The sequence below is a fragment of the Lissotriton vulgaris genome, chromosome 11 (assembly GCF_964263255.1).
Source record: "Lissotriton vulgaris chromosome 11, aLisVul1.2, whole genome shotgun sequence".
NCBI classification, from domain to species: domain Eukaryota; kingdom Metazoa; phylum Chordata; class Amphibia; order Caudata; family Salamandridae; genus Lissotriton; species Lissotriton vulgaris.
In genome coordinates, this window is record NC_141699.1 from 602,424,914 (window position 1) to 602,451,156 (window position 26,243).

The following is a 26,243-nucleotide window of genomic DNA, read 5'->3' on the forward strand; positions in this document are numbered from 1 at the left end:
TCGAAGGTGACACTTCATGATGAAGGTCAGACAGGTGTCGCAACAAAGAAAGAGTAACTTCTTTACAAATCTCTTCATCATCAGCAGCAACCAACAGATCATCAACATACTGGATAAGAGTAGCACCAGAAGGCAATGCAAGAGTATCAAGCTGAGTTTTCAAAGCCTGACTATAAATGGAGGGACTCTCACAATAACCTTGAGGAGCACGCTTAAACCGGAAACTGCGGCCTCCTAAAGAGAAGCCAAAAATATCCCTACTTTCCTCAGCAATCGGAATACTGAAGAAAGCTTTCTTCATATCAATAACAGAAAACCAACCAGCTGAGGCAGGGATCATAGTCAATAAAGCAGTAATGTCCAGGACAACAGGAAACTGTGGCACAACGATCTTATTGACCTCTCGAAGGTCGATCACAAACCGATACACCTGTGGCTGAGAAGAGTCAGTACGCTTAAGGACAGGCAGAACAGGACTGTTACACACATTACCTCTCGTTTCTTCAACCACACCTTTCTCAACCAAATCACAGATAATCGCTAAAAGAGCTCTTTCGCCATCACTGGAAATTTTGTACTGAGGAATGCAAGGTAATTTAGCATTCGACTTAAGGGTAACAACGTAGGGTGGAATCTGCAAGAGACCAACATCATTGGGACCTGTATCCCAAAGTTTATCAGGGAGAGAACGCAGTTCCAGTGGAAGGCGATCCTTAGACAGATACATCGGGGAAATCACTTTCTTACCCACGGTAAGATGTACTCCCGAAGGGGAACAATGTAATGTCGCATGCAATCTTTTCAACAAGTTCAAACCCAACAGATTCTCGCCACAGCCAGTCGTTAGAGTAAGGGGAGCCTCCAATTCACAGGGACCAATAGAAAGGAGCAAAGGACAAGAAACCGGGTTACGAACTGGGGCACCAAAAAATCCTACTGAAACATTGGTCAAGCCAGACAAAGGTGCGCCAGGTAGTTTAGAGTGCATGATAGAACTCTTTGCTGCACCAGTATCCAAAAGAAAAGGTTCTGCCACACCTGATGTAATGACTTCAACATAAGGTCCACTCTGGTCTACTGGAACTGACACTACTCCCTCCCTTTGTCCATGGCTCTCCTAACTATCAGTAAAACCAGCACTCTCACTTCCAACATAATAATCATCAGTGTAGTACTGAGCGGACTGGACGGTCGGAACGTTCTGTTGGTCAAAATAATTCATAGAATTCCGAGGGGAAAAGGAATGTTCATTCTGGGGAAACGTACCACGTCCCCTACCCCTAGGTACTTGTTGGAAACCACCACGACCTCTCAGACCAGACATACTATTCGCACGCTGTAGCAAGATCGGGCAACTATTCTTGAAGTGACCTTCTTCTTTACAATAAGCACACTGATTAGGGCCTAGCGGGAGTTGCGAAGCAAAAGACTCAGACTTCTGCAACAGTTTCTGAAACTGGGGGTTGCTGAAACTGGGAAGGTTGCTGAAACTGACGCTGATTAGGGCGAGGCGGATAAGCCTGCTGCAGAAGAACTTTCGTTTTTAATTCTCTAGTCTTCTTCTCTACTTTATCCTTCTCATCTTTATCTCTATTCTTATAGTATTTGCAGTAGCCAATATCTGGGCCGAAGAAGAAACAGCCCATGAACTCTCAGAGTCCTTTAACTTATTAGAAAGTTCAGGAAGTAAATTAAAAACAAACTTATCTACAAACAACCTCTGACCACCTTCTGTACTCATGTCCTGACCACTATGATCAATGAATGTTTCCTAAAACCTAGTGAAGAAATCAGACACACTCTCGTCTTTCTTTTGTTTGCATGCTGCTAACTTGTCCCAATTCACCCGCAGAGGAGGCATCATAGTTTTCATTAAATTAATAATCCTACCAGGTAGTTCTGCAACTAAGGGTTCAGGTGTGGCACCTCCTACCTGCCGACCATCTGCAGCAGTAATATTAACCCACGTATCTCCTAACTCTGGCGCGTGATCCTCGTGACGGATCTTCGCCCACAAGGGTTGAGGAACTACATTACCCATTAACATATCTATGTCAGCTAAATTCATAACACACGCATCAACTGTCTGAGACAACTCCTTGTAATAACCAGCAGGATTTTTACGGGGGTCAGGCAAGGTCTGCTTAAGAGCCAGGACCTCAGCTCTCTTCCAAGGGACATGCACCCACACTCGGTAACAATGAGCCGGTGCAGCCGCAACACCATGAGCGGCATCAGCCAAAACTGCCTCTCTCCATACAGGGGGAACTTCTCTCATAGGATACTGCTTCACTTTTCTCATAACAGAAGGGTCAGGTTCGAACAATGACTGAGGTGGAAGTCTAGACCTAAAAGTGAGTAGTGTCTCTACCGCTTTCTCAACATCGGAACGCACTATCGTCCCTTTAACAAATTCAGACTGAACATTAAGCAATTCCAGTGGAATTGAACCCAACCCATTATCTTCCCACTCCAGACTAAGGAAGGTACACATGACATCAAAAACATACCTTTGTTTTGGTGCCTCCCACTGTAGAAAGATATCCATAACCACTTGTGGACTGTACTTGGAGGTATTCGAAACCCATCTACGAGCAAGGAGATCTAACACTGCCCGCTCTTCGGGACCAGGGAGCTGACTACGTCTCTGCTTACGTTCAGAAACAGGGGTCATATTCAGTGACCCAAAGAAAGGAGACAAAAGACTAGTGACAGTCTCCTTCATTCGTTGCCGAGCAGAAGAAGAAGTTGACATGAGGACAGGAGACAAAGTGTTTTGAGGCGACAGAGACGTAGGGACAGAAATAAGAGAAGTGGAAGATAAAGGAGTGTAAGGCAAAGGAGTTTGAGGCAAGGCTGGTGGCAAGGCTGGCGGCCCTGGAGGGGGCTGCACCGGGGGAGGAAGAACCACCTGTGAAGCAACGGGTGGCTGAACAACAACAGGGGGTTGAACGACAACAAGGGGTGCAAAAACTGGAGGTAACGGAGGTGCAGTAGCACCCTGCACATAAGGGGGTGGTAATCTCAGTAAATGTGACATCAAAGGATCCTTTTCAGGGTCTTCAGTCACATTTGAAAGTGGGGGTGGCAAAACCGGGTAACATTTGTCAATGGCCATGCAATGTTGTCTATCTGGCACTTTCCTTCCTATCTCTCTTAGCTTGCTTAATTTCTCGCTGTTTGGCTTCTTTACGCCAATGGCGGAAAGAGTCAAACATCGCACGCCGGGCTTTCTTCTTAAATAGCGCAACTTTTAGGTTATCTAAAACATCTGATTCAAAACTACCATGTTGGGGCCATTGTAAAACACCATCTTTCCTTGTATAACGAACCCATACTTCATTAAAGGTAATGGGACCTAAACCATGCTTTGAATAGAGCTCATAAGTTGGATTTCCAACCGGAGGTATCGGACACGAGTCCTCCAAACGGGAATCCCTATTACAACTACAAAAAAACTATTTCCTAAATTTGCTAAAACCAGGCATCTTTTAGCTCACTAGTCTTGCTTCAAACTTCAAGGGGTTATCAAAAATGATACACTTGCAAATATACGAACCACTCGGCTTCGACTATTGCAATGGCAGAATCAAAACCAAGAAACAAAATAAAGTTGTGGGACTGACCCACTTATACTTAACCAAAATGTCTGTCACGCCACCAGAAGACCGTCTAACGTCTTGCCTTACAAATCATCACAAGAGGGTCCAAGAAAGGGCGACAGTCAGGGCAGCAGTCCTTCGCAGCCGTCGGAAAGGGGAAGCCACGCAGAAAAAACCTTCGGTCCATGTCGACATGCAGGGGTCGATGAAGTGGCGGCCGTCCTCCAGAATTTCCTCATGGGGCTCCTCACAATCCTCGGGCTTGGACCAGTACTGCTGTTGTCGCCCCACGGTGGGCGCCAGTTGAAGAACCGGGGTTTAACCCAGCGGCGTCGGGGGGCACGCCTAAGATCTTCGAGTTCACCTGTCTTGGTATACAGAGACACGAAATACTACTCGATGGCATCTGAGACCAAGTTTATTAGCTGCAGCTAGTAACAGTGATCCTAGAAATACATCACGGTGTACATTCTCAGGAGACTGCTCATTTTACTAAGGCGAGACGTCTCCTTTTATACCCAATATTCACATTATAAATGTACACCCACTGCACAAAATTCTAGCCAATAAGGTACATTTTCAAACAAAGTATCACATAACAAAAACTCAATTTACAGTATCCCAACCCAAAAGTTAATTATTAGGAATGTCCCTAATTCAATCTCCACAAGCCCGGACAAACCTATAATTTAAAGCATACCCTGTGTAATGAAGAAACATAAAAAAGAAACAGTAACAGATGCTGAACAAGATAAGGCATGTGCAAGGAAACTAAAAGTTAACGATGTCCTGAACATTGATTGGCAATCTCAGACAAAGATTGATCAGGGAAATTGGCTTTGCGAGGTCAGTTTCAGGTGAAGAGGTCAGTTTCTTACAGTTCATTTAGGAGTCAAAAAGAAACCTAGTTATTGTATACATGAACTAAGAAGGCCAGGCCACTTTGTTCGCCAGGCTACCTTCACAGGCCTACGTGAGGGCAACACAAAATGGTGTCACAGAACAAAATGGAGTCAGACTCGAGAATTACAAAACCTCACAGGTATCTTCCAGTCCAGCATGGTGGAAGAGGCTCAGTGTAGCCCAGCTAGGTCCCAGGATAGCGAGGAGGGTGTAGGGGCTCACTGCCTGGCTCTGTGGAGCAGGAGTGAGAGGGTGACTGAGTGTCCCCAGGCGCATGAAGCCCTGCCTCAGGACTTTGATGGTTTCTTTAGGGAACACCAGGTTGGGGACTTAGGCTGTCCTGTTACTCCATTTGAGGAGGATCTCCTAGTGAGTAGAGGACCTGGAGCGTCTGTAACCAGAGCTCCTGTGGTTCTAGAGTCTGGCAGTGCCGCTCCGGTAGGGAGGGTACAGGAGTCCAGCATGAGGAGTGATTGGGCGATGAGGTCCCCAGTGGAAGAACCAGTGGGTCAGGGACTACCCAGTTGGGCTAGGATCCCGTGTAGTGACCATGGTGACACCACTTCTGTTCTGGGGGATCTTCGCGCGCTGTCAGGTGGACAGGGGACGGGAGATCTGCGCCAGACAGTCACACAACATATGTGTCTTTTGTTAGCCTCAGGGGGATGGTCTGTAAGTCCCCAGAAGTCCTGGAGTGCCAGGCAGTTATTCCTCCAAAGGTTCTAAACCAGAGGTTGGAAGGCCAGGTTCAGGATCTGCCTGACCTGAAGGGTAGGACGTCTGTAAGCAGTGTCCTGACCGGTTCATCTTCCAAGGGACCCCCTCCAGTTGGGAGGGTGCAGACTTCTGGAAGGGGGTGCAGAGGGTGGGAAAGCCCACCCCGGACCCCGGTGCAACCTGAGGGGTTAAACCCTAGGTTGGGTGAATGGTGTTCTAAGGGTACCCCTCGCAGGAGGCGGAGGAACCCTAGGAGAAGAGGTGAAGGGAGGAGAGCCTTCCCTGAGACTCCTGGTCCACCTGAGGTTGTAGACCCTAGGCTGGAGAACCAGTGGCAGTCTAGTCCTGTCTTGCAGACAGGAAGAGTGGAGAATGGCTACTATGTGCCAGGGGTTACTACCCCCCATTCTGCCAATAGGCAAGGACCGGTGGCACCTGGGTGGCCTAGGGCCTGGTCCTGGCCGAGGACAGCTGGGGAGTACCAGTGTGGTAGCCCAGTTAGTCCCTACCATAGTTTTAGAAGGAACCCCAGAGGTTCACCGTGGCGTAGAACAGGAGGGTGTCCGTGTTCTATCGCCCCAAGCAGGGAAGTCCATCACGGTGGTGATTGGTCTAGCCTGTGTTTTGGCTGGAACAGGGTTGTATTGGACTTGGCCCTTCTGGCAGGTTCACCCCTAAACTTTTTGCTGTTAGTACATGATTTAGCGGTCGTGATTTTTGGTTTCTGCGCACTTTCACTGTGTCCCAGTGGAAAGTGCGTGCGCACTCTAAGTGCGTGGAGTAATGTTGGCCTGCCCTCCCATAGGAATGCATGGGGAATGTCTGTGTCCCTGGTAGTTTCTGATGCGTGAGGTGTGCAGGCTCAAGTTTTATATGAGCGGACTCGTGTGATTGAATGCTGCGCAATGATATGAGCGGCGTGTATGTGTCTAATGTGGAAGTGCCACTTCTAGACATGGGTGTGCGTGTGCAGTAAGTGTGCTGGCACGTGAATGGCTGGAGCTGGCTGGTGGGCCTGGCTCCAGGAGTCTGGATGGGTCTGCCCGGTGGTGAGTGTGGAGATTAGCATGTTGATGGCTGGGGAGGAGTGCACCTGTGTCCTGAATAGGGCTGGGCTTTCCCCACACAATGCTGTCCCCGCCCCCTGTGGTGCGTCTAATGACCCTAGCCCTGCCAGTGAATAGAGTGAGGGGCTGAGCACATCAAGAGTGCTCACAAACCAGCTGTGACTGGTTTTTCCCCTCACCCTGGAGCAAAGACAAAGGAATACTGTGTATAAAAAGGGGCTGTGTCCCCTTACAAACTGTTCTCTTCCTAGATCCTATCTGAGGATGACTGCTGCTGGGCGCCAGGAGGAACAGCCACTTGGGACTGCCTTCCTGCCTGGAGGGCCCAGTGAGCTGGCCCCTGGCCCAGCCTTGCCCCCCCCCATCTTGCTACATTCCTTGGAGGACCTTGTGGCTGGACTTGTTGTTGCTCTAACGCCTGGAAGCGCTTTATTTTGCCTCAAAGCGCCTGGGAGTGATGTATTTTGTCTTAAGCGCTTGGGAGCGCTTTATATTTCTCCAGCGCCTGGGAGCGCTTTATTTGTTTCTAGCGCCCAGCGCTCTATCTACTATAGCGCTTGGGAGCGCTGCCGTCGCTTTAGCCGGTGCCCACCCGGCATTGCCCCCACAAGATTGTAGCCTAGAGGGAGCCCACCCCTCGTTGTAGCACCGAGTTTACCGCCGCAGCCCAGGAGGGTTGGAAACGTTGCGGGCCGCTCCCTAGTGCGACCCGGAAGTGCCCCCCTCCACATTCCCGGGCCGTGCTGCACTTGGGTCCTGCAGCCGCGACCCGGAAGTACAGCAGGCCAGGCAGGAAGCGGACGGGAGGCCACCCCGCGCTCCCGCCCGTTAAAGAAGAAGTACGGTGAAGAGGGAGAACGGAGCCTGCCTTCACGTGGGCTCCCAGGAGAAGAAGGAGCCCCGGAGTGCCGCCGACGAGTGCACCGAGCCCCGTGGTGACCAGCGAAGGAGGCGGAGAGGTGGGTTGATCTAGCGTAGTCCCCGGCGTGTAAAGGAGCCTCGCAGTCACCCACAGGCCAGCCAAGGAAAGAAGCCATCTCCCTCCCCAGCAGCGAGACTCTCACGAGTGAGAGAGCCCCGCCCGCCGCCTGTAAAGAACCCCCGGCCCGGAGCGGGACTGGGTGAAGCAGAGAGTGCCTGCGCTGAAGACACCGACAGAGAGAAGAACCCAGGTGAGTGGGCCCCCTGCGTTCATTTCCTAAGAGGGGGGGCGTCTGGCCACATTGCCGGTGCCCGCCCCTCCACTTCTACCAGTGCTGTCGACACTTGGGGGCAAGTGATTTCAGGAGTCCCCCGAGTGGGACCCCCACAGTTGGAAGCTACAGTCTTTGTTATTCAGAGCCCACAAGAGGCTCCAGGGGCATTTTCGAGGGTAGAGCAGCCCCAGTTGGTAGCGAGCCGCTCCCCCAGTGGACCAGCATTTTTTTAGGGCCCGCGAGGCTCAAAGAGGGCATAGTTGTTCCACGAGGCTCCTGAGTGGCACAGTTGATTTAGAGCTACGAGGCTCTTGGGGTCACGAGTGCTTTGGCCCCAGTGTTGTTCTAAAGCCCAGAGAGGCTCACAGCCCATATTGTGTTGAGAGCCCAGAGAGACTCAGGGGCATTGCATTGGTCAGAGCCTGTGAGGCTCCAACGTTGGCCCTCATTAGCTACACAGCTGCCCTGCACTTAGTGGGCAGCTGCTACGTTTAGGTCCCTGACACTGGGACACAGGACGTCCTAGCCCTAGAGAGGCTAGTTGGCCTAGGGACTGCCACAGGTGGTGGCTCATGTGAGTTTTGTGCAATTGTTTTCCTTCCCTACACCTCTTAATGTGTTGTGATGCATCATGTGTAATGTGCTTATACCCCTACAGGTATTGTGATACTAGGTGGTTGTGTTTCTCCTAGTACAGGTGTTGCTAGTGAGGTTCTGGTTCCCTGCGTGACCTTTTCCTAAGGTGATTAGGGTTGCGTAGGTAGTACTTACCTGTTACCAGTGATTACTGGTTGTGTGCTACATTTTCTAATTTGTGCTACAGTGATTTTATACTCTATGTCCTAAGTGCTAGTTCTAAAAGTGCCTATTCCTTACAGTGGTCCATGTGGCCCTGTCTTGTACATATCCCCTCTAAATTCTGCCCGGCCCTGTTGGCACATTGTAAAGTGTGTGTTTTTATCTAATTTGTTTTGGTATAATACAAAGGCTATTTTTATACATAACCTTGTGTGGAGTTTCCTTTGTGGTGGGCCTTGGGTGTTGTTTCTGGGTGCGCGCGCAAACACTTAACCTACATAGCCTCCAAGTTTAGCCTTGCTGCTTGCGTCACGTTACCTAGAGGGTGAGCAGGGGTTATCTTGGCGTTTAACTCCCTTGCCCTGACTTAGGAATGGTGGTCTCTGACTGACTTTGGCGCAAGCCCTGGCCAGCCGGGGATCCCATTTCTAACAAGGAGCAACTGCTGTAGCTGTGTCTGTGTGACATACAGTCGACACATGCCCCCCCCCCCCCCCCCCCCCCCCCCCGGATTTCGCCCTCAAGGTCCTGGAGTTGAGCCTCTAACGCTACTACCTCTGCCGGTCTGTGGCGCCGTTCGCCTGCACAGAAACTGAAGTCGTCCCCAGGCAACGTGGGTTTCATGGCTTCCCACAGGACCACTCCCAATGGAGCCTTCTCTACATTTAGGGAAAGGTACTCTGTGAGGGATTGTAGTTGCACTAGTCTATACCTCAGGTTTTTGAGGTCCCATGGTGACATGAGTCATCGGAATGGTGACCAGTAGGGGCCAATGTGCAACATGAGCTTAACAGGGGAGTGATCTGATAGGTCCAGAGGGAGGATCTCGGTCCCTGAGACTCTATGAGTTTAGGGGCAGGGCAGGAACAGATAGTCCAACCTGGAGAAGGACCCATGGATAGTCGAGAAAAATGTGAAGCCAGACTCACCTGGGTCGTAAACCCTCCATGAGTCCAACCAGCTTAAAGACGCCACCAGAAGATGCAGTTTGGAGTTCTCGGACTGGAGCGGGCTACTTGTGCACCATTTACCACCCACTCACCACAGACAGTCCCGTTGGTAACTAGCCCCAGAGCCATATGATTAATTCCATAAATGTTGCGCTAAAGGGGGTGCTTATATGCTGCCTAGATTAAAGGGCTCCCCATAAAGTGTCCCAGCTACTTCCAATCTGGGTCTATCCACACCTTTGTATGTCTGAAGGGCACCCTGCGATTAATAAGTACTGCATGCCACGGGAGCCCCAAATGAAACCAGAGTGAAATATTTTACCGAAACTGAAGCGTGTCAAACATGGTACCCTCAAACCCATCATGTGGGTTTCCTGGAGTAGCAGTATATCTATCTCTGATCTTTTTTCCTGCCTTAAGACCGCACCCTGTTTGACTTTGTCGAGGAGGCCTGCACATTCTAGGTCATGATTTAGCTCCTGCGTCCTCACTATGTGTGCACGTAGCCATGTGAGCTGGAGTAGTGACTAAATGGCGCTAGGGTATCTACAAGTCGTGATGTGTCCGTGTCCAGAGAAATGTAACAACAATCCCCATCTCCTCTGCCCCTCACCTCAATACCTCATAGAACAGGAAGTATCTGTTTCGGCTAAGGCCACCCAGAATCCCAACGGGGCCAAGTGGTGGACCCGCCCCAAAGGTGCCCCAAACTAAGAACCCCCGAAACATTGGTCTCTGGAAGCCTCAGGAGCCCTATTCCAGTGGGGGGCAGCCAGGTCACAGAAAAGAGGCGCTCGACCAGGCGCTCGACCAGGTGAGTGGGTGACGCTGGGCTCTGCAGTCTCTTGGACCAGGAGGCGTTGTCGGCGACCAGGATGGAGGTGCGAGCTGTCCCACGAAGGTGTCTGCTGTCGGCGATGCTGGACCCAGGATTGGGGCAACAAACCTTGGCAAAGGCAAGCCCACGCGGTGGACTCAAGATGGCGTCTGGAGTGGACCAGGAGGGTCCGGGGTGCTCCTCTTTTGGAGGGGAGCAAGGGCCAGTCTGGAGCAACCAGACCAGCGATGTAATCGTTGTGGTTCGTTGTCAGGAGGGCCACTAGCCAGCAGGCAAGTGACCGGACAACGCGGTGAGCAGCAAAGAGCAGAAGGGCCCCACGCAGATCTCGTGGATGCTGGGGGGCTGGACTTCGGTGCTGGAGCTGCTCAGGGTTAGGGCTTCTCAAACCCCAAAGCACTCACTCGAGGATCCCTCGGCGGTCGTGCTGGTTAAGCGTCGTGCAGTTTTGAAAATGGCCAGTCCCTTCAGGTCTCGTCACACCCACGAATCTCAGCTGGGCTGATGATGCAGGTAGAGGTCAGAGGTGCCAGGGAATCTGGGTCTCGTCGAGCTGGGCAGTCTTGATCCGGAGGATGGACTTACAGCAAACCGCGATGCTTAGATGGCGCCTGCGGGTGCAGGGTGGCTACTCCTTAGCCACAAGGGAGAGTCTTCAGAAATGTTCAAGAGTTCTTTCGTGGAAAGTAGTCAAGATTCAGAATTATCTAATTTGGGAAGGGGGCCCGCTCCTACCTTTATTCTAAAAAAAGGGGCTGGCACGCGACTAGGTCCTGCCCATGGGTGGGACCAGGAGGGGGGTGGTTACACCCCTCTCCCTTGTCCGGACTTTCCCCAGCTCAGGGGCTGGTGTGCCCCTGGAACTGGTTCAAGCCGGCATATGCACAGTGAGCACCGAGATGCCACTTGCAGTCACCTTCCTCTCAGCCCTGCCTACCTGGGATACACAAAACCCTGTCTGGGATGGTGCTAGCACCGCCCCTAACAGGAAACCCTTTGTCCAAGCTCTCCTCGCTGGAAGGACTCCCCGCAGAAGGAGGTCAGACTTGTGTCTGTGGTGGCAGCATCCATTTTGTGGAGCTGAGGCTGTGTTAAGCTTTAACCGGGGTTCACAGTTACATACATGTCGTGTCCCTCTAGAAGTGTGGAATGCTAACCCCGTCGCCAGAATTGGCGAGGGGTTAGTATTCCAATTCGTATGACACCTTACTCGACATGTTTTGATAAAGCGATACCAGAGTTGGCAAATAGCCGCGAGGATTATAAGGCACTTAAGAGTATTTGGTACGCGTTATCATGGAACAGCTATTAGGACTTGGTTCCGCAAGCTGCAAACGGGCTCAGCTCATGCCAGAGCACCATCTCACATAATTCCAAGCACTCTGCCTTCAGGATTGATAAGGCCTGCCATAGGAGTGACTGATAGGAATACATGTGTCAATTTTAGGGTTAGATATAGGAATACTATATCTAAAGCAAAGGGTGATTACACCACCTTGCCCCAGCTGTCGTGCAGCCAGTTGTGTCAGATTTAGATGGCCAGCCAGGGGTGGCATAATACATGCTGCAGCCCCTGGTAGGCCCTGGGTACACCTATGCCCTGGATACAGGGACTGATAAGGTGGCCCAGTACCAATTGGTAAATGCACCTAGGGTACACGTGTCAAGTCAAGTCAAGAAATACTTTATTCGGTTCAATTTTCAAAACCACAAAAGTACAAAAACACACAAAATGGTCCACAAGACACCAGGCAGCATACTGACATAAAAATACAATATAAAAAGAGAGGGAGTACCCAATTTAAAAAATGCTAACACATGATGAAATGATTTAAAAACAGTAATATGTACATCATTGTATAGTTAAAAAAAAGAACATAAGAAAATTTGATTTAAAACTTGATTCAGGTTACAAGAATTAATATTTACAATAATTCGTCTAGGACCAGTTAATCTTTTTACTGAGTCTCACCACTATGGTTAAAAATCTGGCTACATTGTAAATTTCCCATACATTTGATAGTAATTGGAGATATAATAAAGCTGGCTTAACTTGCCTAAACCCTTTCCCCTTTAACAGGGGTATGATGAACTTTTTCCTAATATCTCTAAAATGATTACAGAAAAACAGGAAGTGTGCAGAATCCATAATTGAACAGCCATCACATTTACACAACTCTAAATCAAGTGGCTTGGTCCAACCAGGGCGACCAGAAATTAGCAGGTGAATTTTGTCTAATCGGAACTTGGTTAAAAGGAATCTATGATTTGAGTTATTAACAACCTTTAGGTAAAGTTCCAGATCATGTCCAGAGGATGCAATCAGTTGGTGAGGCCCTGACAGATGGCTTTAACAGCTCCAAACCTTCTGTCCATCCCTCGGTTCAACAAAAAAGTGTTTTTGACCCACTTCAGGTCACCTTTCACTAAGTTAGATGGTTCATTAAACAATTCAGGCCGACCTAACTTTACACATAGTTGTTGTACATATTTCAACCAAGGGATCTTGTCCCAATGATCTAGCATTAGACAGTCCTTAAAAATGTCATGGTTCACTTCCAGTTCCAGGTTGATCCAGACTGAGATCCATTTTAATAGAGGGGCCATAGCGATTCGATCTTCCAGATAATCCACGCCGCATTCCTGATGTACTATGAAGCCAGCCGTGGATCGTGGCAGGGAGAGAATCGTTTTAAGGAAGTTATCTTCCGTTACCTGAAGCATTTTAACTGGTCTAAAACCCCATAGGTCTGCACCATACATGGCGATTGCAATAGACTTAGCAGCATATACCTTTAAAACTGCCTCCAGGGGTTTCACCCCTAATTTACGTGAAAAGCCCAACACTGCAGAAATAGAACGTGCCAGGGCATTTTTTTTCTCCAGCAATTGGGGGTGCCACGTCGAACAATCATCAAATACAACCCCCAAATAAGGAAATCTGGAGACTCTTGTCAACTTATGCCCGTTACATTGCAGTGTCATTACATTTTTCCTGGCCTTCCCTTTCTGGGTCACCACCATGACATGGGATTTGCCATAGTTAACACTTAAATCAAGATTTATCATAAAATCATAAAATGAGTTCAACAGGCATTGAAGACCCACTGCAGTTCTAGCTAGGAGAGCAGCGTCGTCCGCATATAATAATGCAGGCAATAGGTACTTCCCTGCCCTTGGGATTTCCTTGTTCGCTGTACCCAAAACACCACCCAGATCATTTATGTATAGTGTAAAAAGCAGGGGAGCTAAGATGCATCCCTGCCTTACACCATTGGTGATACTGATTTTACCCGTGCAGTTACCTTTTCTATCATATCGTACCGTGGCAGTTAGATCCCTATGGAGGTCCGCTAAGAAATGCACAATATTAGGATCTATTCCAATTTTGAGAAGCTGGCCCCATAACTTGGATCTGTTTACTCGATCAAATGCCGAGGACAGATCCATGAAGGCAATATACAGGGATCCTGGCTTCGCTATTGTGTATTTCCCTATAAGTAATTGCAGATTCAAGCTTTGGTCTATGGTGCTACGCCCCTTTCTAAAACCATACTGTAAAGGAGAGAGGGTATTTGTATCCTCTAACCAGTCAGTGAGTTTGCATAGGACCACCCTCCCTAGGACTTTTACCGCGGAATCAATGAGAGATATAGGGCGGTAATTACCAGGGTCACCCCTATCCCCTTTTTTATAGGTAGGGACAGTCACCGACTGGGACCATGTCTCTGGAATGCCTGTTTTTGAAATTCTATTAGAAACATTTGCTAAAACTTTGGACCAAAATGAAATATTGACTTTAAAAAGGTCAGAGGGAACACCATCCGGCCCTGGAGCCTTGTTACTAGTCATTTTGCCAATAGCTACGGCCACCTCGCCCTCATCTACAGTTAGGATGTAAGGCAGTCTGGAAAAGGTGGTCGAAACCTCTGCCCCTAAAATCTCCTGTTCATAAACTGACTTAAAGTGCAAGTGCCATTTATCTTCTTGTATACCACAATCCAGTTCGTTATTACTAGAGTTAGAAAAATAGGGTTGGTTGACCACAGCCCAGAACTTAGTGCTGCTTTTCAGCACATCAATTGATGTCAACACAGCCCAAGCATCCTCTCTAATCTCGTGCCGCCTTCTTTCAACGACTGTCTTATATTCTTTCCTAAGGGTAGCCACAAGCAATCTATCCACTGGTTTGGATTTACGGGCCACTTTGAGTTTATAATTGGCCGCAGAACAATTTTTATCAAACCAGCCTTCCTTCCCTTGCGCTTTGCTTTTACCCTGACGTGTCAGGTTGGAGACTATGTTGAGGCAAACTTTTTGGTACGCCTCCACCACTTCATTGTCCCCCGCCTGGTCGTCCATACAAAGCTTTAGTTCCTCCCGGCTACTACTACAAAGATTACAGAAAAACTCCTCTGGAACTAACTTGCACCACTTGATTCTACGGGCTTGGTCAGTCAACCGCATGTCGCGTTTGTCCACCAAATTCGACCTACTTTCCCTAATTACAATTACATTTTTAATCCTTAATACAACTGGGTTGTGGTCGCTAAAATGAGATCGCACAACTGAGTAACTAGTAATATGGCTTCCACAACTGCTACTTAAAAAAATATAATCAATTACAGACCCGCTACCATGTCCTGTAAATGTAGGAATATCCTCATCGCACCCATAAGGTAACATTAGCCCATTTTCGGCCAGCAGAGTTTCCAGAAAAATGCCCTGGTCTGAGTGCTCAAAGTGAATGTTCTCCTCATCCGGAGGGCCAAATAAAACGTTACACGTGTCAATTTAGAGAGAGAACAGCTAGGCTGTGGGTCTGATTAGCAGGCCCACAGCCAGGGAAAGTCGTAAACCAGTGAAGCAAAAAGCAAAAATCTGGGGTGATCATAGGATTGCAGACCCTACTCTCCTACAGGCTTTGCAACGCAAATAGTTTCAACGACTTGTGCTGGAGGGCGCTGTAGGCTGAGGAATAGTACGATTTACTATCCAACACCTTCCCTACTGTACGTAGACTGGTGTTGGAATAGTAAATCACACTATCCCTAAGTCCAGCGCCCTCCAGCGCAAGTCATTGAAATGACTTGCATTGTAAAACCTGCGTTGTAAGATACCGCGATTAACATGATTGCGCAGTATCGTCATATATTCATCGATGTGCACCGGCCCCCTTCACCTCCCAGCATGCCTTCTCCTTTCTGTGTGGTCAGTGACAGTGAAGGCCCGGGCCCCAGCAATCAGCCCCCTATGCGGAGGGCCTCCAGGATCCAGCGGCGAGGGCCCCTCAAAACGTCCGCAACTTGCTGTAAATTGGGCCCACTACCTTGAGTGACAGATTCTCCTGCGGCTCCTTCTCCATTGTCCGCCTTAATCCCGCAATCTGCTCCCAAGACACCAGCCAGCAAGCCGCCACAGGCCACACTGGAGCCACCGCCAACGGCTTCTGACCGCCACACTAGGAGGGGCTCAGGGGCTCCCCACCCGGCTGCCAACACAGCTTGCCATGCAGTGGTGGGCTGTCTATAACGGCCTCACATAGAGGGCAGCCTACGTGGTATTTTCCATATCACTCGCAAAGGCCATCCCCCTGGGCCAGTACACCACTGATGCCTCAGCCCCACTCCCGGCTGGCCCCTCGCACCACGCCGCGGCCCCAGAGGGTGGCCAACCCTGCAGAGCCCACGACCCTTGGGGCCACCTAAAGGCTGAAACTGGGCCATCCCGGCAGCCCCCGTACCTGGCCAGAGCGGTGATGCTACTAATCGGCCCAAGCTGGGCGTGGCCTCCTCAGCTGGCAGCCCCTCCTTGATGTTCAAGGGCCAATCCTCTGCCGAGGTGGTCGCCCCCCAGATAGGAGCAGCTGCCCCACCCAGCAAGCGGGCCCCTGCCATAACTCAGTCTGCAACTGAGAGGATACGAATGATTAGACCTGGCTGCGCGGAGCTAGCTTAACTAGCATCCGCCATGCTGGCTCACCAACCCACGCCCCCCAAGTTTCGTTAAATGAAAACAAGATGCAAGGTGAAAAAAGCTTTGTACATCTGGCCCCTAATTTTGTCCTCAAACAATATCCAATTTGGAGATTTTAATATGAATTGGGGGAATGATAACACAAAGTCCTTCAACTCTCTGACAAACACTTGCAACTGAATGACCTCTGTCACCATGGGACCCTCTCTAGCCACATGAAAAGGCAGCACATTAAATCCCATTTTTGCTTTTCCCTTATTTATTAATTATCCACCCGCTTGATATTGACTTACGCAACGACTTCCTAATACCTTTCTGGATACTCACATCAACTATTTTCAAATCCCTGGTTCAATGAGGCCCTTAGTGTGAAAAGAACAGACATTCACAGCATGGAAAGTGCTTGGCACACTTCCAAATCGCCTGTGATCCACACAAACCTAAATGGCCTGAAAAAAATGTGCATATAATACATTGTCACCACCAAAGGCAAGTTCCTAGAAGAACAAACTGACTCATCTTTAGACTCGTTCATAACACCTCCTGGCATACCTTTTTCATATCCTTCAAATGCTAAATGTGCTGGTGATGAGTTTCAAGCCTTCTCCAAAACAAGCAACTTTATCAGAGACAAATGATCCAAGTCTCTGATCTCTTCTGTTCCTATTACCACTTATGCTCTTACCTCGATCAACAATCACCTCAAACCTGCTATTATTTGGCCCTTCTACCATGAAGCATCATGAAAGCAAATTTCCATTAGTTTCTTGAAACAATGATCAGCCCCTTGCGGATCACCAATCATGAATTTGTTCTGGTTGCAGTACCGAGACTACTACACTCAGCTTCTTACACAATGTGCATCGCTGTCTTTTCCTTTTTTTTGCTCTTACTGTAGCTTTTGACACACTTGCTCACAGCATATTAATTTCAACATTGAAATATCAGATGGGCCTATTGGGCCAATGTTCAGCTGGTACTCCAGATTTGTAACCAGCTGCTTCAGTTACTGAGAATTGAAACTCAATTGTCAGATATTGCTATCCTCAAGCTACCGTCTTCACCAGCGGCTAAGCAGCACGGGGGTGGTACCATACCATGTATTGATCAGAAGGCATTTAGTAGTAGTAAAGTTAGGACTCCTAACTTTACTACTACTAAACTGAGACAAAATCCTAACTTTAAGACTTTTGGTATTCACAAAAGGCATTTAGTAGTAGTAAAGTTAGGAGCCATAACTTTACTACTACTAATTGCCTTCTGTGAATACCAAAAGTAGTAAATTTAGGATTTTATCTCAGATTAGTTCTGTGAAACAGCCACTAGGTTGATGACTGCAATATGCATGTGTCTAATATAAAAAAACAAATTATGAGTCCGAAAAGTTTTTCCAACTCATAAAATGAGTTCTGCACCCGATACCAAACCGCAAATTGAAAGGGATGTAATCAATGTTTATAGTCGCGATTCTGCGGGCAAACGATTAAACTGCTCCAGATACCTCAAAAGGGGAAGAAAAGATTGCTCTGCAACATACTGCAATTTATGGTTGGAGGATAGCAACTTATCAGTACATAGATCGCTTTGCAAAGTCCGCGCTTGTTCGCAAAAAGTGAAGTCACTGCACAATTTATGACCACTTTTTTTTTTGCAGACTCTCAATACATCTATCCCATACCTAATTTCTTTGGGCAATTTTCTTCTATCCTGTTTTAAATATTGATAGTGAAATGATTGTGTCTGCAAAACTATATTCTTGTTTATCAACCAGTTAGGTGCACAGAGCCATGTTCCTTTGTCAAAAGTCTGAAAAGCGTTAATGTCATAAAGTTCCTCAAATTCTACCTTTTTTCGTGAGCTTAATTCTTCTTATCCCATTGCCATAACAGTCACCTGGCAAGAGCACTTGGGGTGAAAGTTCATAGCATCACATAAATGTGAATTCACTTGAATCAGGCTTAGGAATTTTAAAATGTAGCCTGCCTCTGGGCATGCTGTGCCCTGCAGTTCTAGTACACAGATTAGCACAGCAGTGGCCCTTCATTATCACCAGGTAGCTCTTTCTATAAAGGCCAAAAATATCTATTGCACTATTGGAAGGGACCTCTTGTAACCCTCCTGCCACAGACAATCAATAAGATATCCTGAGCTAGCAGCTTTACACCGCAGAGAGGAATACACACAGCAGGGCGTTACTGTGCTTTTGGCGCCCAGTCGTTTTTAGATCATTGTTCAACTTTCAATGCCATCAGCTTAGAAATAATGTTAATCTGAAAAAAGGGCACATCTTACATAAGTGATTTACTCAGGCAGGCGTATCATTTTATGCAGGACTTGCTCCAAAAATGAGAATGACGTAAATATTTTGCCTTGTATAGAACCCTTGATGACCTAGTTTCAAAGAGGGTGCAAAGAGCAAAATCGAGGACCGGCTTTATCAAGGGCTTGTGTCGCCCTTGCGTCACGGCAGGTGATGCAAGGGCAACACAAGCCCTTAGGTGAGATTTTTCAAGCCATGCAGAGCCACCTTGCATGACTCTGAGTGGCATAGTAAATCTGGGGTTACGCTATGCAGCGCAAGTCGCTGCCTTACGTTACACTGCCCTGGAAGGCGTTACACGTATGGCGCTTGAGTGTTTTCACGCATCCACCCATGGTTTTTGGCCCATTCCCAGATTTATTAACACTAGTAAACCTGGGACTGCGTTCAAAATGGTATGCCTTCCCAGGGGAGGAGTAACAAGGAGCAATATGTATTTCACATTGGTTTTCCTCTTTTTATACGTGAGCTGCTTTCTGTAGGACACATAGAAAGAGAAGAAAGCCTCACAGAATTGTTTTTGTGCAGAAATGTACCTGGAGGTAAGCATGGGCGAATTTTGCGAATCTCGCGTTCGCGAATTTTGCGGATTTGCGAACTCGCAATCCGCAAAATCCGCGAATTCTCGCGAATTTGCGGATTTTTTTTTTTTGTGTTTGCGCGGGTTTCTGCCAGTTCGCGAGGGTTTTTTACAATGTCGCAAATTGCGAACTTACCTGTCGGGTCGCAAGTTTCGCGAACTTGTTGTTTCTACGTGTCCAGCCTGTTTGGGACACTCTTCTTCATCACTGCCACTCTCTGTCACCACTGCCACTCTCTGACTACTCATGCCACCCTCTGGCCCACCCATGCCACCCTCTGTTTCATCACAGCACCCTCTTGTTGTCCAGTCAGTGTACATTATTGTGGCAACGCAAGCACACCTTCCCTGCCTCAAGTGACCTGAATTAATTTGGGGCTGATTAATGTGTCACAGAATATTTTTTTAGCTGGCACCTGCTTCCTTAGTGCTTTCTGATTAGTGATCTTTTGCACTTGCTAAGTGCTTTCATTGTTGCAAAATTAGTTACAACACCTGCCCTGCCCCAACTGACAATAATGCATTAGGGGCTGATTAATGGATTTGAACTTCCAGCCTGGCTCCTGCTTGTCTCCCTTAGCTGTAATTCAGGACCTTTGTGGCATATGTGTAACTATTCTGAGGTTCAGAGCAGGGTCACATAATAGTTTCAACTGGCAACTGAACTCTGGAGGGGCCCCTCAGGAAGCACTACAGGAAATGGCTACTAATGATGAGCCTGAACTTTTGAACCTGGTAAGTAGTTACTTTCAGTTTTGCTAAGATCGTATTTCTGCAATTTTGCACTTATTCGCGGGGCGCGAACTCACGCGAACAGTGCGAACAGTGCGAGCAAAATCCGCTGCTCGCGGATTTGCGGATTTTGCGGGAGATTCGCGAATCTCGCGGATTGCGAATTTACCGAAAATCCGCAAAATCCGCGAGCGAAACGGATTTTCCGCCCATGCTTACCTGGAGGTGCCCCTTCTTGCACAAAACACCTTTCTTGCACAAAATAGTCCTGGAGATTAGTTTTCCTCTTTTTATACGTGTGCTGCTTTCTGGAGGGTACATAGAAAGAGGAGAAAGCCTCACAGAATTGTTTTTGTGCAGAAATGTACCTGGAGGTGCCCCTTCTTGCATAAAACACCTTTCTTGCACAAAATAGTCCTGGACATTGGTTTTTCTCTTTTTATACGTGTGCTGCTTTCTGTAGGACACATAGAAAGAGGAGAAAGCCTCACATAATTGTTTTTGTGCAGAAATGTACCCGGAGGTGCCCCTTCTTGCACAAAACACCTTTCTTGCATAAAATAATCCTGGCTGTAATGCAGGCATCCTTGCATCAATGTGCAAGGGTGCCTACAGTGGTGTTTGGCATCCTCAAGTGCACCAGCGCAGAAGGAGTGCAGGAACATGCAATATTTGAGTAGATATGGCGCATTCCTTTCCCCTCTATTTGATACAGTAAGTTGTATTGTGCCAATAATAGTAAATCTGCCCCAGAGTGTGTATGGCATTTAAACAGGGGTGTTTTTGCGCCTATTATAACTGCACAGCTTGGAAAACTGTAAAAAGGTAAACATCGATTTTTAAATGATCACTTTAAGGATGACACATATTCTTGTGCATAAAGGTGGCATCTACATTTTGTTTTACTTCATCGATTTATACAATTGACTTAAATATTAAACACTTTATTTCACTTTGCCTTCTTGAAGGTTATTTTTCCATATGAAAAAGCAAATCAAACAATATATTTTACTATCAAACTAAACAAACTCTAGTATTTAATTCCTAGAAAAGCAGAAACGCATGTAAGACAGAAACGCATCTAAGACAGAACAGGAAAAGAATCGCTAGAACCATCCCAATGATCATCAGAATCTTCCATCCTCAGGTGGATAACAATTCCCAAAACCATCCCATCAACGACCAATCTCCGTCGTCCACATTTACAGACTCGGAGATCTTATGTAGCTTAGAAATGGCCTGGTATACTGTTGGAGCATTGTCTGGAATGAAAATGCAGCAACTCGATTGGATGAATTTACATACCCCTCCTCTATCTGCAAGTATGACATCTAACGCAACACGATTCTGCAACGTCATAAGACGATCCGCTTGAAGCTCAGCAGTCACATTACTAAGGGCACCAGCAGTTTCATTTATAGTGGACTCAACCACTCTCGTCAATTGCCGTATGTTCCTACTATTAGCCATAGGTCCCAAAAACGGTAGGAAACTCTTGAGAAAATCTCCGAATTCTTGTCCTACAGATGCTTGTGGAAGTGTATCGTAAACCTGTTGGTGTAAGACACGCAATTTAGCCGTCAAATCATACAAATAGTCGATCAGCACAGGATGTTCAATTTCACTAAACTTTGTCGGCCTCGGCACTCCCCATATGTTTGCAGGGCGACCAAACACAATCTCATAGGGGCTAAGGCCTATTCGGCAATGTACTGTAGTTCTAGTTGACAAAAGTGCCAGTGGCAAGGCATCGGGCCATTGGAGACTAGAGCTCACCTGAATCTTGGCTAACTTCAGCTTCAATGTGCCATTATAGCATTCAACTAAATCAGCTGATTGGGGAAGATTTGCAGCGTGAACCTTCTGTTGTATGCCTAAACCTTCACACACTCTCTTCATGACTTGACCCACAAATTCACTTCCGTTATCACTCCGCACTATCCTTGGCAATCCGAACCTAGGGAAGAATTCCTTGAGTAGGACTTTAGCAGTGGACAGGGCAGTATTATCTTTCAGGGGTATGCTTCTATCCATCTCGAAAAGGCACAAACAACCACAAGGACGTACTTTAAGTTGTTGCATCTCTCCATATGGATAAAATCCAATTGCAACACCTCGAACGGGTACGTGGGAGGCGCAAAGTGACCTGCTGGAGTTGGAGTTCCCTTGCCAGGATTATACATCAGACAAACCATACAATTCTTAACCAGATTCACCATCGCTAGAAATCCTATATTGGGGAATACGTGGCAATTTAACATTCCCTTTAAGCGTCACAACATAAGGTGGAATCTCCAGGATACCCAGATCATTAGGACCAGTAGCCCAAAGAGTATCAGGGAGAGAACACAATTCCGGTGGAAGCCGATCTTTAGACAAATACATCGGAGAAATCACTTTCTTACCCAACGTAAGCTGTACTGCCGAAGGAGAACAATGCAATGTTGCATGTAACCTCTTCAACAAATCCAAACCCAACAAATTCTCACCACAACCTGTTGTCAAAATGAGGGGTGCTTCTAATTCACAAGGTCCAACCGAAAGAGACAAAGGACTAGAAACTGGATTACGAACTGGGGTGCCAGAAAAACCTACCGAAACATTCGTCAAGCCAGACAAAGGTGCGCCAGGGAGTTTAGAGTGCATAATAGAACTTTTTGCAGCACTAGTATCCAACAGAAAAGGCTCTGACACACCGGATGTAATCACTTCAACATAAGGTCCACTCTGATCTACTGGAACTGAAACAACTCCCTCTCTTTGTCTATGGCTGTCCTAGCAATCATTACCGTCGACATTCTCACTCTCAACATAATAATCGTCAGCATAGTACTGAGTCGATCTACCAGACGCAACATTCTGCTGATCAAAGCAATTCATTGTATTCTGTGGACAAAGGGAACGTGCATTCTGGGGGAACACACCATGTCCTCTACCTCTAAGAGCTTGCTGAACACCTAGACCTCTCACACCAGAAGCACCATTCGTACGCTGTAACAGAACCGGACAACTACTCTTAAAGTGACCTTCTTCTCTACAATACGCACACTGATTAGGACCTACTGGAACACGCTGCTGAAAAGACTCGGATCTTTGAGATCCTCTCTGAAAGTGCTGAGGTTGCTGAAACTCATGCTGATTATAACAAGGCGGATACGCCTGTTGCAAAAGAACCTTCATCTTTAAATCTTTAGTCTTCCTCTCCACCTTTTCTTTCTCATCCTTATCCCTATTCTCATAATATTGTACAGTAGCCAATATCTGGGCCGATGAAGAAACAGCCCATGAGCTCTCTGAATCCTTCAACTTATTGCACAACTCGGGAAGCAAGTTATGAACAAACTTATCTACAAACAACCGTTGGCCACCTTCCGTACTCATGTCTTGACCACTATGATCTATAAACGTCTCTTCAAACCTAGTGAAGAAATCAGACACACTCTCATCTTTCTTCTGCTTACATGCAGACAATTTATCCCAATTCACTCGCATAGCAGGCATCATAGTTTTCATCAAATTATTAATTTTACTAGGGAGTTCCGCAACTAAAGCTTCAGGTTTAGGTCCACCACCCTGAAGACCATCTGCAGCAGTAATGTTAGCCCATGTATCACCTAACTCATTCGCATGATTCTCATGATGAATCTTCGCCCATAAGGGTTGGGGAACTACATTACCAAACAACATGTCTATATCGGCTAAGTTCATAATGCACGCATCAGCGGTCTGTGACAACTCTTTATAATACCCTGCAGGATTCTTACGGGGATCAGGTAGAGTTTGTTTATGTTACGATCGCGGAGGTACCGCGAACTACGAATCCCGGCATCCTCCGGGAAAAGACTACAGTTCCTGGCATTCCTTGTGGCGCATCGTAATTCCGCGATACAATACAAAAAGGGAATGGCGGCCGGAGCAAGTTGTCGGTGATTCCGGACCCGTAGCTTTGCTCGTCCTTGGAGTTCTGTCCTGCGGGTGTGGTAAGAGTGTGTTTACCGCGACTCGCTGCGTTCCTTATCAGCAGCGGTTTGTTTCCTAACCACCTCCGGCTGGAAAGGCTTTTGTGGAGACCTTGATTAGTTCTGGTGTTTTGTTTTGGGGATTTTCATTGGATTTGTCCTGGTTGGTATTGTCGGCCAACGGCGGTGATTGCAGTTGTAACTATCTAACATTGGATAGTTACTCCTTTTGTGGTGCTCTTTTCTTTGTTGTACATAAAACTATTCCTGGAACCCAGCTAAGAGGCATTAGTTGGGAATTCCACCTTTGGAAGTTCCAGAGGAGCTTTGAGTGACATAACAAACACTGTGTGTGAAAGGGTATCAAGGATTATATATATATGTACAGAAGTGTAACTTGTTCTTTGGCTTTTCTATTAACAGGGGATTAGGAGGTGTGGACTACACTCTACCCCTGTGAGGTTTAGTGGAGTCTTATATAGGTAGGTGCTTAGTGTAGGAACTGATTTGTCGTAACAAGCATTGTGTTAAATGTTCCGCTGGAGTATGTATCGCTCATGTATATATTCTGTATCCCTATAGTTACAGCATATCCAACCCTACGTACCTCTTCACATCCTCAAGGCTTTATCCTTTCTTTTACAGGTATGAAACATCATAGTAACAGTCATAGAAGCTACCCATTTACTGTGTAGGGATTTAGTCTTATGCCTGTGTTTGTTTATGTCTTTCAGATCTCCCTCCCTGCTGTCCCCATCCTTTCCTTCCTTGATATTCCTTATTTTTCCCCTCACTCAATCCTGTCAACACTCTGTGCTGTAACAGCTATTCAGGTGTTGGTTAGATTCAGAGGTGGGCTTACCTTTCAACAAAACGATCCTGAGGACTATTCGTAACAGTTTAAGAGCCAAAACTTCAGCTCTCTTCCACGGACAATGTACCCAAACATGCTGAAAATGAGCCGGTACAGCCTGAATACCCTGATTAACATTGGCCTGAACTGCCTCTTTCCATATTTATTTATTTATTTATTTATTAAGCAACTTGTATTGCGCAGACTAAACCCGAAGGTATCAAGGCGCCTATCAAAATCAATAAACAGAAAATACAGAATGCCACTAGGGGTATGCAAGTGTGAAAAGATGAGTTTTGAGCGCAGATCTAAAAGTTTGCAGAGAGGGGCTAGATTTTACTTCGAGAGGGAGGGCATTCCACCACTTGGGTGCCAGAAAGGAAAAGGCCTTACCTCCCCATCTTGCTTTTCTGACACGGGGTACAGAAAGGAGGAGTTTGTGACCGGAACGAAGATTCCTACTAGGGTTGTGCCGAGAAAGAATGGATCCCATACTTGTAAGGTTGGGTTTAGCAAGAGCTTTATACACCAGGCACATGGATTTGAAGCGGATCCGGTATTCAACGGGGAGCCAGTGCAGTTGTTTTCGGGCTTCAGTGGCAGAAGCACGCTTTGGTAGGTCAAGAGCAAATCTCGCTGCCGCGTTCTGGACCATCTGCAAGCGCTGTAGGTGACTCTTGTTCAACCCTGCATACAGCGCATTGCAGTAGTCCAGTCGCGAGCCCAGAAAAGCGACAGCAAGTTGCTTTCTTGCCTGGGGTGACAGGAAATGCCTGATTTTCCTCAGTGTGTGGATAATCCCCCAGCAGGTCGAAACAGTCCTGTTGACCTGTTGGCACATACTGAGGTTGGGGTCGATCATAACTCCCAAGTTTTTTGCTGACAAGGTGGGCTCGGGACATGCACCCAGCGAGTTCGGCCACCACTCCGCCGACCAGATCGATTCCTTTCCTCCAAAAACCATCACCTCCGTCTTCTCCCCATTCAGCTTTAGTGAATTGTGGATCATCCACTGGCCAACTGCCTCCATGCAAGATCTAAAATTTGCGGCAGTTGACGTAGCTGGCTGGGAGAGAGAGACTAGGATCTGGGTGTCGTCCGCATAGGAAACTACCTCCATCCCAAAAGATCTAATAAGTCTGGCAAGGGGGGTCACGTAGATATTGAAAAGGGTAGGGCTAAGCGCTGACCCTTGGGGGACCCCACATTGCACAGACAGGGATGGAGATAGGAATGAGCCCAGCATTATCCTTTGTTCTCTGTGGTCGAGAAAAGAGGAAAGAAGTCCCAGAGCAGACCCGCGGACCCCAATTTCCCTTAGGCGAGATGTTAATACCGCAGGAGAAAGGGTATCGAAGGCCGCAGTGAGGTCTAAAAGGATCAGGAGGGAGGTCTGACCCTCATCAACTCTGGTGCGGATGGTATCCAGCACTATGGTGAGGGCAGACTCGGTACTATGTTCCCTCCTGAACCCATGCTGGGAAAGATCCAGACAACCCGAGCTCTCCACAAATGCAGCCAGATGTTTATTTAAATAGGCTTCGAGCATCTTTGCGGGAGCCGGGAGCAGTGAAATGGGGCGAAAGTTCTTTAACACCCCGGGTTCCAGAGAAGGCTTTTTAAGCAAGGGTTTTACAACAGCATTTTTCCACTGTTGGGGAAAAATGCCTTCCTTCATCGCTCTGTTCATGATGTCAACCAGAGGAGGAAGGAGAGATTCTCTGCACTGCTTGAGGATCTTTAGCGGGCAAA